The sequence below is a fragment of the Coregonus lavaretus genome (genome assembly GCF_964263955.1).
Source record: "Coregonus lavaretus genome assembly, chromosome: 5".
In the NCBI taxonomy this organism is placed as follows: Eukaryota; Metazoa; Chordata; class Actinopteri; order Salmoniformes; family Salmonidae; genus Coregonus; species Coregonus lavaretus.
The window spans coordinates 5,194,549-5,211,343 of NC_139992.1; the positions used below are offsets into that span (position 1 = coordinate 5,194,549).

A 16,795-nucleotide genomic window follows, 5' to 3' on the forward strand; every position below is an offset into this window, starting at 1 on the left:
TTCATTTCTCAGAACAAGAATAGACTGCCGAGTTTCAGAAGAAAGTTATTTGTTTCTGGCCATTTTGAGCCTGTAATCAAATCCACAATTGCTGATGCTCCAGATACTCAACTAGTCTCAAGAAGGCCAGTTGAATTGCTTCTTTAATCAGCACAACAGTTTTCAGCTGTGCTAACATAATTGCAAAAGGGTTTTCTAATTATCAATTAGCCATTTAAAATGATAAACTTGGATTATCAAACACAACGTGCCATTGGAACACAGGACTGATGGTTGCTTATAATGGGCCCCTGTATGCCTATGTAGATATTCCATAAAAAAATCAGCCATTTCCAGCTACATTAGCCATTTATAACATTAACAATGTCTACACTGTATTTATGATCAATTTGATGTTATTTTAATGGAGAAAAAAAAAGCTTTTCTTTCGAAAACAAGGACATTTCTAAGTGACCCCAAACTTTTGAACGGTAGTGTATATATATATAAAAAAAATCTATATATATATATCCCTTTTTTATTTTCCCCTAACGCTACCACCCCTCCCCTAATTGGAGTAAACTAATTGACAACAACACTTACGCTTCTACTTCCAGCTTATAAATACTATATACACTACCGGTCAAAAGTTTTAGAACACCTACTCATTCAAGGGTTTTTCTTTATTTTTACTATTTTCTACATTGTAGAATAATAGTGAAGACATCAAAACTATGAAATAACACTTATGGAATCATGTACTAACCACAAAAGTGTTAAACAAATCAAAATATATTTTATATTTGAGATTCTTCAAATAGCCACCCTTTGCCTTCATGACAGCTTTGCACACTCTTGGCATTCTCTCAACCAGCTCCATGAGGTAGTCACCTGGAATGCATTTCAATTAACAGGTGTGCCTTGTTAAAGTACATTTGTGGTATTTCTTTCCTCTTATTGCGTTTGAGCCAATCACTTGTGTTGTGACAAGGTAGGGGTGGTATACAGAAGCTAGCCCTATTTGGTAAAATACCAAGTCCATATTATGGCAAGAACAGCTCAAATAAGCAAAAAGAAATGACAGTCCATCATTACTTTAAGACATGAAGGTCAGTCAATACGGAAAATGTCAAGAATTTTGAAAGTTATCCCAGAAATGTTAAATATGCACAAAAAGCTTATTAATTAATTTAAAACCCTGTTAGTGAGCATTCCTCCTTTGCCAAGATAATCCAGTTAAGTTGGGGGGGGGGGGGGGGGGGTTACAGAAGGGGGGGGGGGGGTTACAGAAGATAGCCCTATTTGGTAAAAGACCAAGTCCATATTATGGCAAGAACAGCTCAAATAGGCAAAGAGAAATGACAGTCCATCATGAACTTTCAAAGTTTATTTAAGTGCAGTCGCAAAAACCATCAAGCGCTATGATGAAACTGGCTCTCATGAGGATGGCCACAGGAATGGAAGACCCAGAGTTACCTCTGATGCAGAGGATAAGTTCATTAGAGTTACCAGCCTCAGAAATTGCAGCCCAAATAAAGTCACAGACACATCTCAACATCAACTGTTCAGAGGAGACTGTGTGAATCAGACCTTCATGGTTGAATTGCTGCAAAGAAACCACTACTAAAGGACACCACTAAGAAGAAGAGACCTGCTTGGGCCAAGAAACACGAGCAATCGACATTAGACCGGTGGAAATGTGTCCTTTGATCTGGAGTCCAAATTGGAGATTTTTGGTTCCAACTGCCATGTCTTTGTGAGACGCGGGGTGAACGGATGATCTCCGCAATTGTAGTTCCCATCGTAAAGCATGGAGGAGGAGGTGTTATGGTGTGGGGGTGCTTTGCTGGTGACACTGTCTGTGATTTATTTAGAATTCAAGGCACACTTAACCAGCATGGCTACCACAGCATTCTGCAGCGATACGCCATCCCATCTGGTTTGGGCTTAGTGGGACTATAATTTGTTTTTCAAAAGGACAACGACCCAACACACCTCCAGGCTGTGTAAGGGCTATTTTACCAAGAAGGAGAGTGATGGAGTGCTGCATCAGATGACCTGGCCTCCACAACCCCCCGACCTCATCCCAATTGAGATGGTTTGCGATGAGTCGGACGGCAGAGTGAAGGAAAAGCAGCCAACAAGTGCTCAGCATATGTGGGAACTCCTTCAAGACTGTTGGAAAAGCATTCCAGGTGAAGCTGGTAAAAACCTACATTTAAATAGTTTTGAATGCATTGTCCATGTCCCATGGAATCGGTACATCTAAAATCTCTTCCCAACTAATTTGCAATCTATATGGAACAGCTGTCAATTTGTTGGTCCTTAAATGAAACTGGTATACTTTTTACTTATCACAATTTTCTTTAATCAATTTTGGTCTTTAATGCAGGGCCGACAGACAAGTTCCTTACTTTCTCCCCCTTCCACTTGCCTCTTCCATTTTTGCGGTAATGCTGCAATTAGTTTGTTGTAATTTTGAGTAGATCAGACATTTACATTTACATTTTAGTCATTTAGCAGACGCTCTTATCCAGAGCGACTTACATATTTTTATTTATTTATTTATTTATTTATTTATATATATATATATTTTTTTTTTCATACCCCCCGTGGGAATCAAACCCACAACCCTGGCGTTGCAAACGCCATGCTCTACCAACTGAGCTACATCCCCTGCCGGCAATTCCCACCAATACCCTAGACGATGCTGGGCCAATTGTGCGCCGCCCCATGGGTCTCCCGGTCGCGGCCGGCTACGACATTGCCATATATTTATGTTAGCTGCATGTGTGACATCACTGACTCTGTAAGAACTTCCAAAAGGCAAACCCATCAATATATGATGACAACAATCAGCAAGAGAAGGGACTTGTTTGTACAAATTATCTATAGCGTTGGAACACTGGCAGAAAGAGTGAGTGAACTACAAAACAGTAGAGATAGTGAGAAGCAACCGAGCGAGAGAGAGAGAATGCCCCAGGTTCACAGACATCCAGCTGCTAATAAGGACATACCATCAGGGCTGTGTGGATCTAGTCAATGAATTACTATCTCCAGGTGGTGGAATGTGTTTTGACCAGTTACAGGAGCATTCATTCTGGGTTTAGGTAGCAGAAGCAGGACAATCCACACCTAGATGTCCTGCTTCATTCTCTGTTTATCACACATTCCAGCCTGCTGATGTCATCTGTAGACCTCACCAACTGGGGCATTGGAGCGTGGTGAAGGCGGGGGCAGCTCTTATTCAGACACTAAAGTGGCTCACTGACTGCTGAAGGAGCAGAGGGGCACAATGTTCAAAGTTCAGATTCAAATTTAGCTCAGTGTTGCATATAAAGACAGTTGAATTTGGCCAACACATCAAGAGCTGGTAAATTGAGGATAAAACGGTTGACCTCGCTTGGGGGTTTGAAGCCAAACAAAGATGGGAAACCAAAAGCAACATGGGCTATATGTGATATAAACCCTGAAGAGAAAGAAAATTAAGATTTTTGTAAAGATTTGTGTAATTTCTCAGTTCATTTAATAACATTTGTGTTAGATTTCAGCTGCACATGTCCATAATATACACTGTCATGGGCTGGGTGAGAGTGGAGTGCTGTTAGAATGTTCCAGCTAAGGGGTCACATGAGTGGGAGGGAAGACACTGTTGGCTTGGGGAGATTTAAACCATTGCTACTGATGTCACAAGTGAATAGAGATAAGCATGCAGTCCAAGCACGTCTGTGAGTTGTCCCCTTCAACAGAAACCATGAAGGGGGACGTCAAAATAAGGATTTTAATATGGGAATGAAAACCCTTGGCTCATAACCCATAAATACTGGAACAATACTCTCCAAACAATAGTGAGACCCAGTGCTATGAGAATAGAGAGACCCAGGGCTATGAGAGTAGAGAGACCCAGGGCTATGAGAATAGAGAGACCCAGGGCTATGAGAATAGAGAGACCCAGGGCTATGAGAATAGAGAGACCCAGGGCTATGACAATAGAGAGACCCAGGGCTATGAGAATAGAGAGACCCAGGGCTATGAGAATAGAGAGACCCAGGGCTATGAGAATAGAGAGACCCAGGGCTATGAGAATAGAGAGACCCAGGGCTATGAGAATAGAGAGACCCGGGGCTATGAGAATAGAGAGACCCGGGGCTATGAGAATAGAGAGACCCAGGGCTATGAGAATAGAGAGACCCAGGGCTATGAGAATAGAGAGACCCAGGGCTATGAGAATAGAGAGACCCAGGGCTATGAGAATAGAGAGACCCAGGGCTTCCCTGCCCCCAAGCTCATGAATCAACGGCCAGTCTGCCACGTGTTGCCATACAGTACGTGTCCCTCTGCATAAGAAGGTAGTCTTTGGCTTAGTGCAACTCACAGTCACAGCTCTGTTACTACTATGTTGTTACTGTGGAAGACAGCCGGGCTGTGTCATACTAATGGTATGCTAGCTCAGGAATGGACACTATAGCATACAACGCCAGGGGAACATATTTAAAATATATATATATATATATATTCACAGGGTGATTTACCCTGGCTTTGAACTTGTCTGCTTGAAATTCCCCACAATGGCGTAAAATAGTGCTGTGGCTGCTGGCTCTGGCAGGCAGTTTTGGCTGTAACAGAGGCTTCTCTATCTGTAGGCAGCAGGAGCACACGGAGCCCTTCAGAGCAGTCCAACACATGCAGGCACCATTTCTGCAACTGCACAGCTGGATTTGATTACAGCCGGCTGAATGACTTGAGGATGGTGTAGTTCAGCCAACGGTCTGCCTGAGACGTGGTGAAAATCCACTCCCATTTCGACTGGATTCAGCAACATGCTTCAAGCTCCACAGACATTAATACCTGGCTGTGGCTCTCATATTGGAGCCGAATTTCAATTTCTAATTTGAATACCATCATGCCATTGTAAGTTATGTGTTAAAGGGGGTTTGCATGATAGAACATGATTTCAAGAAATATACCCATAATTCTGAAATTATGTTTGACCCCCACACCAGGGCAAAAATGAAAGCCCTGTATAACTGTGGTTCCTATAGGATCGATCAAATAACAGAACACTAGTATGCCTTCTCCACAATACAAGATTGTTAATGACTGTACATTTGGGGGAGGGGTGACTGTTTGACAGTTTGGTGAGTCATATTATCGCAATCTTTCTGGTAAAATCACATAAAATCAGAAGTCTTGACAAGCGCATATTTGGAATATCAAATTGAACCAATATGGAAACAGGCAATTTATGCACACCATATAAAATAAACAAACAGCTTTCAGGCTATGTATTTTTCATTGCCACAGCGGTCTAAGACACTGCATCTCAGTGCTAGAGGCGTCACTACAGACCCTGGTTCGATTCCAGGCTGTATCACAATCCGGTGGTGATTGGGAGTCCCATAGGGCGGTGCACAATTGGACCAGCGTCGTCCGGGTTTGGCCGGGGTAGGCCGTCATTGTAAATAATAATTTGTTTTTAACTGACTTGCCTAGTTAAATAAAGGTAAAATAAATAAATATTGAGAGAACAAGAAAGTTACTGGATTATTGGGGAAATGGATATTGATCATAGTCCTTATCACATTTTACGCACACACCATACTGTAGGTTAGAGTACAGTAGCCTAAACATTGGACATTGATGGGCTACAACGCATGCTGTGACACAAATTCACAGCCTGCACTCAACTGACCAGCAACTAACAACCCTCAAGGGTAACAAAGTAACAATGAACTCTCGCTGATGACATGTTGCCATTTAAATTGCAAACCTTATGGGGGATGGCTATGTAAATGCCGCATATCCAACACCCATTCTTCATGACAAAATTATTGTATGAAGGCTATGGTCTATGGTCATGAGATGTTATCCCATTCAATTTTGGTCTTGTACATCGGATGTAGTGGATGACTACTGCTTTTTTATCACCACTCTCGGTCGTAAAATAGCCTACCTATCAAGAACCACGGGGCAAAAACACGGTTAAATCTTCCATTCATTGACTACTTGATTGTAATAACGATTTATAACTATCTGCGATAACTATCGGGTGAAGCATAATGTTAACATTCTTCATGCTTCAAAATCCAAGGCAACTGGGGATAGTTCTACGATTTATCTCTAATCTTCTGAAACAAGTTGCACACTGCCGTTTTGCACATAGGGAAACGAACGGCATTAAATCTTACCCAGTCTTGAAAATGTGGATAATTCACGTGTATATTTCCCAATTGACGAAAGACCTTTACATCCACTTCCAGACGCAGTTCAATCTGCTTCCATGGAACCAAATGGAGTTCAGATGCTGGCTTCTCCGGCGAGCAGCTCCTTCGTGTTCGCCATGTCGGAAGACTGTGCGATTGACAGGATTACGTTGAAATTAGTGGCAGACCTCTCTTGGTTTGTTACTCCAGCTATTAAAGGAGGCGCAGTGCCTCCAGCTATTGTGCAAAGCATTGCAACTACTTGCAGCGCATTCCTTGCCAAATAAATTGTATTATAGCCACATAGCTCCATCTAGCTGTAGAATATGGGACATAGGCTAAATTAGGCCTAGGCCTACAAAGCCCAGCACAGTAGTGATGCGCATTCCGAGTCTTTTCACTGAGGCGGCTCATTTGGCTCCGTACAGCTAAAAGGGCCGTTCATTTGGCTCCCAAATGGTTCTTCGTTCAGTAGCGCTTAACAGCACCATTTCAAAATAGCAAATATCTGAAGTAAAGCCTACATAGTTTCCTGCCGTTATGTTAGATCGTGACATGTGAGTTCAAATACATTTTTACCTGACCAAATTATTAGATGGCCTGCAACAAAAATGTATCCTTAGTATCTAGTGTTCCTGCAGTGAGGAATAACAATCAGATCATGTTTTTATAATTTATCTGCAGATAATCGTTTTTCTGGAGCTCAAAAAGCAGCAGTAACAGAAGCCAAATGAACGGCTCATTCACAGATGCAATTCGGTTCCCAACGTTCGGCATACTCTACACAGCCCAGCCGTAACCCATAGCTCTAACCCTCTTAGGACTACTTCATATTCAAGTTATTATTCACTCATTTACGAAGTTCATTGCATTTCAGTGCAAGGTGAGTAGAATACAGTGTTTATTGTCAACGAGTACCGTGTCTCACGGCCAAGAGAGGTGTAAGGTAGTCACAGGCTGGATGATTTCCAAAATAATTGCAGGATTTATTGAATATAACTGGTGAGAGGCCTAATCATTGACGATTGCATTCGTGGGCTTAAGACCAAATATTTGTTTTATATACTTTGTGAACGTCCCCCCCTCTTCTTTGGTATCATGGCCTTCGCACATTTTGTTTGTGTATGCCGCCACCTACTGTGCAGGAGTGTGTGGTCATCACATTACATGTTGGGATACAAAAATAAAAATGAAAGGAGGAAAGGAAAACATGGCGCCGCAAAATAACCCTCCAATACTTCTATAAAGTATTCTATAAGTATTCTATAAACACTTGTAACGTAACATTACATATATTAATACTTCTAATGTAACATTACATACACTATCTGACCAAAAGAATGTGGACACCTGCTCATTGAACATCTAATTCCAAAATCATGGGCATTAAAATGGAGTTGGTTCCCCCCTTTGCTGCTATAACAGCCTCCACTCTTCTGGGAAGGCTTTCCACTAATTGTTGGAACATTGCTGCGGGGACTTGCTTCCATTCAGCCACAAGAGCATTAGTGAGGTCGGGCACTGATGTTGGAGCGATTAGGCCTGGCTCACAGTCGGCGTTCCAATGGGGTTGAGGTCAGGGCTCTGTGCAGGTCAGTCAAGTTCTTCCACACTGGTCTCGATGGACCTCGCTTTGTACACGGGGGCATTGTCATGCTTAAACAGGAAAGGGCCTTCCCCAAACTATTGCCACAAAGTTTGAAGCATAGAATCGTCTAGAATGAACTAAGAGGCCTAGACCGAACCATGAAAAACAGCCCCAGAACATTATTCCAAACTTTACAGTTGGCACTATGCATTGGGGCAGGTAGCATTCTCCTGGCATCCGCCAAACCCAGATTAGGCCGTCGGACTGCCAGATGGTGAAGTGTGATTTATCAGTCCAGAGAACGCGTTTCCACTGCTCCAGAGTCCAATGGCGGCAAACTTTACACCACTCCAGCCGATGCTTGGCATTGCGCATGGTGATCTTAGGCTTGTGTGCGGCCATGGAAACCCATTTCATGAGAGATCAAGATTTTTATGTGCTACGCACTTCAGCACTCGGTGGTCCCGTTCTGTGAGCTTGTGCGGCCTACCACTTCGCGGCTGAGCCGTTGTTGCTTCTAGATGTTTCCACTTCACAATAACAGCACTTACGGTTGACTGGGGCAGCTCTAGCAGGACAGAAATGTGACAAACTGAGTTGTTGGAAAGATGGCATCCTATGACAGGGCCACATTGAAAGTCACTGAACTCCTCAGTATGGTATTTGTATTTTGTATTTATTATGGATCCCCATTAGCTGCTGCCCCTACTCCACCACTACCACAAATCTACAATACAAAATCCATGTGTACGTGTGTGTATAGTGCGTATGTTATCATGTATGTGTATGCATGTGTCTGTGCCTATGTTTGTGTTGCTTCACAGTCCTCGCTATTCCATAAGGTGTATTTTTATCTGTTTTTTTAAATCTAATTTTACTGCTTGCATCAGTTACTTGATGTGGAATAGAGTTTCATGTAGTCATGGCTCTATGTAGTACTGTGCGCCTCCCATAGTCTGTTCTGGATTTGGGGACTGTGAAGAGACCTCTTGTGGCATGTCTTGTGGGGTAAGCATGGGTGTCCAATCTATGTGCCAGTAGTTCAAACAGACAGCTCGGTGCATTCAACATGTCAATACCTCTCACAAATACAAGTAGTGATGAAGTCAATCTCTCTTCCACTTTGAGCCAGGAGAGATTGACATGCATCTTATTAATGTTAGCTCTCTGTGTACATCCAAGGGCCAGCCGGGCTGCCCTGTTCTGAGACAATTGCAATTGACCTAAGTCCCTTTTTGTGGCACCTGACCACACGACTGAACATTAGTCCAGGTGCGACAAAACTAGGGCATGTAGGACCTGCCTTGTTGATAGTGCTGTTAAGAAGGTAGATCAGCGCTTTATTATGGACAGACTTCTCCCTATCTTAGCTACTGTTGTATCAATATGTTTTGACCATGACAGTTTACAATCCAGGGTTACTCCAAGCAGTTTAGTCACCTTAACTTGCTCAATTTCCACAATATTTATTACAATATTTAGTTGAGGTTTACGGTTTAGTGAATGACTTGTCCCAAATACAATGCTTTTAGTTTTAGAAATATTTAGGACTAACTTATTCCTTACCACCCACTATGAAACTAACTGCAGCTCTTTGTTAAGTGTTGCAGTCATTTCAGTTGCTGTAGTAGCTGACGTGTAGTGTTGAGTCATCTGCATACATAGACACACTGGCTTTACTCAAAGCCAGTGGCATGTCATTACTAAAGATTGAAAGAAGTAATGGGCCTAGACAGCTGCCCTGGGGAATTCCTGATTCTACCTGGATGATGTTGGAGAGGCTTCCATTAAAGAACACCCTCTGTGTTCTATTAGACAGGTAACTCTTTATCCACAATATAGCAGGGGGTGTAAAGCCATAACACCAATGTTTTTCCAGCAGCAGACTATGATCGATCGATAATGTCAAAAGCCGCATTGAAGTCTTACAAAACAGCCCCACAATATTTTTTTCATTAATTTCTCTCATCCAATCATCAGTCATTTGTGCTATGCTTGTTGAATGTCCTTCCTTATAAGCGTGCTGAAAGTCTGTTGTCAATTTGTTTACTGTAAAATAGCAATGTATCTGGTCAAACACAATTTTTTCAAAAAGTTTACTAAGGGTTGGTAACAGGCTGATTGGTCAGCTATTTGAGCCAGTAAAGAGGGCATTACTATTCTTAGGTAGCGCAATGACTTTTGCTTCCTGGGGGCACACACCTTCTAGTAGGCTTAAATTGAAAATATGGCAAATAGGAGGGCAAAATATCATCCACTATTATCCTCAGTAATTTGCCAACCACGTTGTCAGACCCCGGTGGCTTGTCATTGTTGATAGACAACAATACTTTTTTCACCTCTTCCACAGTCACTTTACGGAATTCAAAATTACAATGCTTGTCTTTCATAATTTGGTCAGATAAACTTGGATGTGTAGTGTCAGCGTTTGTTACTGGCATGTCATGCCTAAGTTTGCTAATATTGCCAATGAAAAAATCATTAAAGTAGTTGGCAATATCAGTCGGTTTTGTGATGAATAAGCCATCTGATTCAATGAATGATAGAGTTTGCCTTTTTCCTCAAAATTTCATCTAAGCTGCTCCAAAGCTTTTTACTGTCATTTATGTCATTTATCTTTCTTTCATAGTGTAGTTTCTTCTTCTTTTTATTTAGTTTATTCACATGATTTCTCAATTTGCAATACGTTTGCCAATCGGTTTTGCAGCCAGACTTATTTGCCATTCCTTTTGCCTCATCCCTCTCAACCATACCATTTTTCAATTCCTCATCAATCCACAGGGATTTAACAGTTTTTACAGTCATTGTCTTAATGGGTGCATGCTTATTAGTATCTGGAATAAGCAATTTCACAAATGTGTCAAGTGCAGCGTCTGTTTGCTCCTCATTACACACCACAGACCAACAAATATTATTTACATCAACAACATAGGAATCACTTCAAAACTTATTGTATGACCTCTTATACACAATGTTAGGCCCAGCCTTTGGAACTTTGGTTTTCCTAGATATGGCTGCTATATTGGAATCACTACATCCGATGGATCTGGATACTGCTTTAAAGCACATTTCTGCAGCATTAGTAAAGATGTGATCAATACATGTTGATGATTTAATTCCTGTGCTGTTTGTAACTACCCTGGTAGGTTGACTGATAACCTGAATCAGGTTGCAGGCACTGGTTACATTTTGAAGCTTTTTCTTGAGTGGGCAGCTTGATGAAAGCCAGTCAATATTTAAATCAGCCAGAAAATATACCTCTCTGTTGATATCACATACATTATCAAGCATTTCACACGTTATCCAGATACTGACTGTTAGCACTTGGTGTTCTATAGCAGCTTCCCACAAAAATTGGCTTTAGGTGAGACAGATGAACCTGTAGCCATATTACTTCAACAGTATTTAACATAAGATCCTCTCTAAGCTTTACAGGAATGTGGTTCTGAATATTAACAGCAACACCTCCACCATTGGCATTTCTGTCTTTTCTGTAAATGTTATAACCTTGTATTGCTACCACTGTGTCATCAAAGGTATTATCTAAGTGAGTTTCAGAGATAGTCAGAATATGAATGTCATCTGTTACTAGCAAATTATTGATTTCATGAACCTTGTTTCTTAAGCTACTTATGTTAACATGCAGTTTTCTTCTGGGATGCTTACTTGTTTTCATTGCTTTACTGGGAAGCTTAGCAGAGGTAGATATGCTCATTTTATTAATGTTAGTGCAGGGTGAGCTGTACACACTGGACTTCTTACTAGGGCACAACGCCTCAGTGCTAACAGTATAAATCTGGTTCATAGGCTCATGATTACAGCATACAATAGCTGTAGGACCAGCAGAGGCATTCAGGGCAGTTACAGGGACATATATTAGGTTACTTACATTGTGTCTACCAACGCCCCTGGTATAATGTACATTTGCTGAAGTACTATGACAACCCAGCGTCACAATGGTAGGGATTAACTGAGCTGGGCTTGGGTCATTGACAAGTCATTTTCTCAACGTAGCCTTATAATGCTGTGAAAGGAAAAATCACAGCTGGCGAGAAGGATGAGGAAATCTGCCCACTCCCCCGCTTCACAGGATTCGGAGAACCCTTTATGGACGGGAGAGACACAGGATAACTTGAGCCCGTTGCTCCTGGCGCCTGGTGCAGGCGTCCGACAGATGGAGAAGCCCCGCTCGTTCCAGAGCAGGGACGGAAGGTTGCCGACATCGACTTCGAAATCGTAGGAGTAGTCGGCCACAGACACAGGTACCCCCAGCAACGAAGGTGCAGGAAGATCAGACTCCAGGACGGCGAAACTATTCGTTGTTTGTATCTGCTCCGGGCCTCTGATTAGGAGTCTAGACTGCTTTGCGGGTGGCCACTGTCTTCGGCTTCCACGGCTCGTGACATGCGACCATTGTTGATTGCCATGCTCCTCTTGCTGTGCTCCTTTGACTCCGCTATCAGATGGGGGAGCTCTGGGCAACACTGGCCAGTCGGATAACGACAAACGGCAAGGCGGAGATGCATCCAACAAGCACGAACGCCATCCAGCCACAGACACAGAAAAGGTAAACATTCCATTCTGCGTTTTCCCCAGTTTCTTACGTAGGCTGGCAGCCTGCGTGATCAAGGAAGCCACCTCAAGCCTATAATCCTCGGCAAGCAAACAATTGCCGCATTGGAACTCTGAGTGATCCGGTTTGTCCCGAAACAAAGCGTAGTAGATACAGCTCCTACAGCGCTGGAACCGTTCATTTATTTCTCCAAACAAAGAGGGCTCCAATGCAAAACTCATCTGGGACTAACTTTGTTAGTCATCTGGGACAGCTTTGCGGCTCTGTCAAGCAGGCTTCAACCTGTCTGTTAAGCGGGACAAGAAATAACGGTCCTAGCTGTTAAAAGCTAACGCGTTGCGGAATCCATGCAAAAACAAGTTTGGTAATGAATAATGGTTGTTTTAGTTAAAAATAACAAACCAAGTGTTTCCGCATACAGTGTTCAGCTGCGCACTCTGGTCATTCTACTTCCAATGTTTGTCTATGGAGATTGCATGGCTGTGTGCTCGATTTTATACACCTGTCAGCAACGGATGTGGCTGAAATAGCCGAATCCACAAATTTGAAGGGGTGTCCACATACTTTGTATATATAGTGTACCACTATTTCATCCAACCAACTAACCCTACAACTATATTGAGGACCACTGAATGAGTCATAATACCCATAAAACCTAGTGGTAAAATACGGAAATGGTTCTAATAATTATTAGAACTACTTCATATAAGGTCTGTGTTTGGTGTAGGCTTACCCCCTGGCGCGACGTTTTGATAACCTCGCAAACCTCTCTCAGACAAGGTCACTTTTATCAACATATTCGCCTGTAATTACCTCCCAAAATGAAATGCTGATTAGCTGCTAATGTGGCTTTCATTCAGAACTACACATCTTGTCGCAAGCTTTGACGTCATCCCTCAAGGCACATTTCTCCATGCAAACTCATCGACAAGTAGCCTAGCAAGTAACGTAGATGTTATAGCCTTTTTAGTTTGTCGTGTGGAATTCTTGTTGAGCATTTTGCAAATTACATAGCTAAGCTACCGTAGCATTTTTTTTATTACTACATTTTTTAAAATTACCCTCTGCCTTTTTGTAGTGAACTAGCTAAACCTAAAGTCTCTCTGTCGATCAGAAGCAAGTACGGTTCTGTGCTATGTACCCGGATTCTAACCACTACTCCGGTAAGCACACGTACATTTAACCGTTTTACGACCTCTGTAAATGAGAGGCGTCGCTAGACTAGTTGAGCATTCCAGATGATTCCTCCATCCCAGCAGAAATGTCCCATCCACATAGTAGGATTTTAAAGATGTGCAGATAAGACTAAAGCCCAGTCTATTTTACTGTTACAATAGTCAAGTCTGTGGGTTTTGGTATTTTAAAATAGATGTTACCATTTTAGTAATCAACTTAGCTAGCTAGTAAAAGTTTTTTTTAATTTTTTTTTGTCTTTCAGATGGTCGGACCGGAAACCCAATGACAACACTCGGGTCTGTAGCTGCCATTTTCCGGTGGGAAAGAGAAACGGCCCTGTATTTAAGGTGTCTCATCCACCATGGCAGAAGAGGAAGATCCAGACTGTTGATTGGGAAACAAAAACAAACAATGAGGATTGAGTGTGGAGTATGATAAACAATGTGTTTTCTGTTCAGATAAAGATGTTGATACAGCATTGGAAAAGACCCACCACTTACCACGCCTCTTTGTTTTCCAGTCCAACAGGAGTGCATCCCTCAGGCTATCCGGTGCATGGACATCCTGTGCCAGTGTGATCCAGTTGTGGAGACTACAGCAGATCGAACCTGTGGACGGACAGGTCAGTAACTCATCAAATATGATACAATATTGTGTAAAACATTTGAATCTGTAGATGCGTCAACATTTTGACTTTGTCTCCCCTTTTCTCCATGTTTTAGACATGAGGCGTGACACGCGGAACATCAGGCTCACCCCACGAGAAGCAGTGCGCCACCCTCAGCAGGAAGTTATGTACTCTCTCTCACTCAGGGGGTAAGACATCATTTAAACATCACAGATGTACATTTCCACTGTGCCCATGATAAAATGTAATGTGAGTTGTGTTGTTCTACTGAATGAAACTGAGGAGATGCACTCAGACCAGCCTTTGTGATTGAACTTACGTTATCTATACTGAACAAAAATCTAAACGCAACATGCAACAATTTCAACAACGATTTTACTGAGTTACAGTTCATATAAGGAAATCAGTCAATTGAAATAAATAAATGAGGCCCTAATCTATGGATTTCACATGATTGGGCACCCACTGGTGAGCCAGGCTCAGCCAATCAGAATGAGTTTTACGCCACAAAGGGGCTTTTCTTACAGACAGAAATAGTCCTCAGTTTCATCAGCTGTCCGGGTGGCCGGTCTCAGACGATCCCTCAGGTGAAGAAGCTGGATGTGGAGGTGCTGAGCTGGCGTGGTTACATGTGGTCTGCGGTTGTGAGGTCGGTTGGATGTACTTCGAAATTCTCTAAAACGACATTATGGTAGAGAAATGTACATTAAATTATCTGGCAACAGCTCTGGTGGACATTCCTGCAGTCAGCATGCCAATTGCACACTCCCTCAAAACTTGAGACATCTGTGGCATTGTGTTGTGTGACAAAACTGCACATTTTAGAGTGGCCTTTTATTGTTCCCAGCACAAGGTGCACCTGTGTAATGATCATACTGTTTAATCAGCTTCTTGATATGCCACACCTGTCAGGTGGATGGATTATCTTGGCAGATAAATGCTCACTAACATGGATGTAAAGACATTTGTGCACAACGTATTTGAGATAAATACGCTTTTTGTGCACATGGAACATTTCTGGGATCTTGATTTCAGCTCATGAAACATGGGACAACACTTTACATGTTGCGTTTATATTTTTGATAACTTTTAATTAATAACTTTGATTTTTTTCAGTTGACATATCAATCATATATTGGGAAGGATCCTATAAATCAAGACTGTGAATGCATGTACCACTCCAGATAAATAAATACTGTGCCTTTGAAGATTTGTCTCTGGTCATGAAACTACAATTGTTGAGCTGAATCTCAGGAGTGAGTCAAATAACTACACTTCCCAGAGTGCACCAGCAGCAGCAAACCGGCTGCTTGTCACCTGATCAGTCATTTTCACTGATTGGAGCACCTGTGAAGGCATGGAGGGGCTCAGTCATTCAGAAGAACAAACTTCAGAGAGAAGACTCCAAGTTCACTCACAGGTTCAGTCCAAAGACGCCAATGGTAAAAGGCTTAAATGGTTAATTCATTTAAGTTATTTAGAATGTTTATTTAAATGTTTAAACTAATTTAAGTTCATTAAAATGTTTAATTAAAATGGTAACTTTTTGTTCTGTCTTTAAAGGTTTACAACCTAATTTACTGGCTAATTTACTGGACAGACCAATCAACTGAAAGCAAACTAAAAATAAAAAAGATTGAGTCAGAAATTTGAGTTGTCCCTGTGTCCTTTGGATGGTGAACAAGAGGAGGACTTGACAACAATACAGGCTGGATGTCTAAACAAAGTAAATTCTGAATGTCAATAGATTTTTTGATTCATTTTCATCAATGACAACATTCTACTGAGTTATCACTCATCGAAGTCTGGTATCCGGGGTAATCTAGTTAATGATTACATCAATGATTAATTGGCTCTTTCCTTGTAGAATGTTGACAGCTGTATAGAACACACTATTGCTAAGATGCTTAAACTTTTAGCAATTATGTAGGCTATTTTTGTATCTACTGCTCTGCTAACTAGCTAGCTAAAGTGTAGTCAGTTGCTAGCTAAGACAGAAAAAATGGACAAGAAGTTAATGGATTGGACACATGTCTCTGATCGCACTGGTGAATGGTAGCTGACAGTGTCGACTAGAGATGATGTGCAGGAATTTGTAGTCTTGCTGAGGTCTTCTCTGTTGCTAATTAGCATTTCATTTTTTGGGGGAGTAAATTGAGGAGAATATAATAATAAAACTCACCTTGTCCAATAGAGATTTACACGGTTATCAAAACTTCACGCCAGGGTAAGCCTACACAAAACACAGACCTTAAATGAAGTAGTTCTAAAATCGCAGACGCAAAAATGAATGGTGAAAAAATGATTCGAACCATTACTGGGTTTTACCACTAGGTTTTATGGTATTATGACGCATCAACTGTGCCGGACTATACCACTATTTCATACCACCAACAATGTTTCTACAACTTGAGTGGAGTCCACCTGTGGTAAATTCAATTGATTGGACATGATTTGGAAGGCACACACCTGTCTATTTAAGGTTCCATAGTTGACAGTGCATGTCAGAGCAAAAACCAAGCCATGAGGTCGAAAGAATTGTCCATAGCGCAGAGATCAGATTGTCGAGGCACAGATCTGTGGAAGGGAAGCAAAAAATGTCTGCAGCATTGAAGGTCCCCAAGAAGACAGTGGCCTCCATCAGGAAG

General features: G+C 41.8%; 1 protein-coding gene across 1 annotated transcript in view; it reads right to left on the reverse strand.

Moving 5' to 3' along the window:
* The window catches only part of LOC311130075 (FERM, ARHGEF and pleckstrin domain-containing protein 1-like), a 122,754-nt gene extending 116,462 nt beyond the window's left edge, over positions 1-6,292 (reverse strand). Inside the window, exon 1 of the mRNA XM_084162729.1 lies at positions 6,168-6,292. The gene's annotated coding sequence lies outside the window, so the exon portion shown is untranslated. The remainder of the gene's footprint in view (positions 1-6,167) is intronic.
* Positions 6,293-16,795: the final 10,503 nt, after the last annotated feature.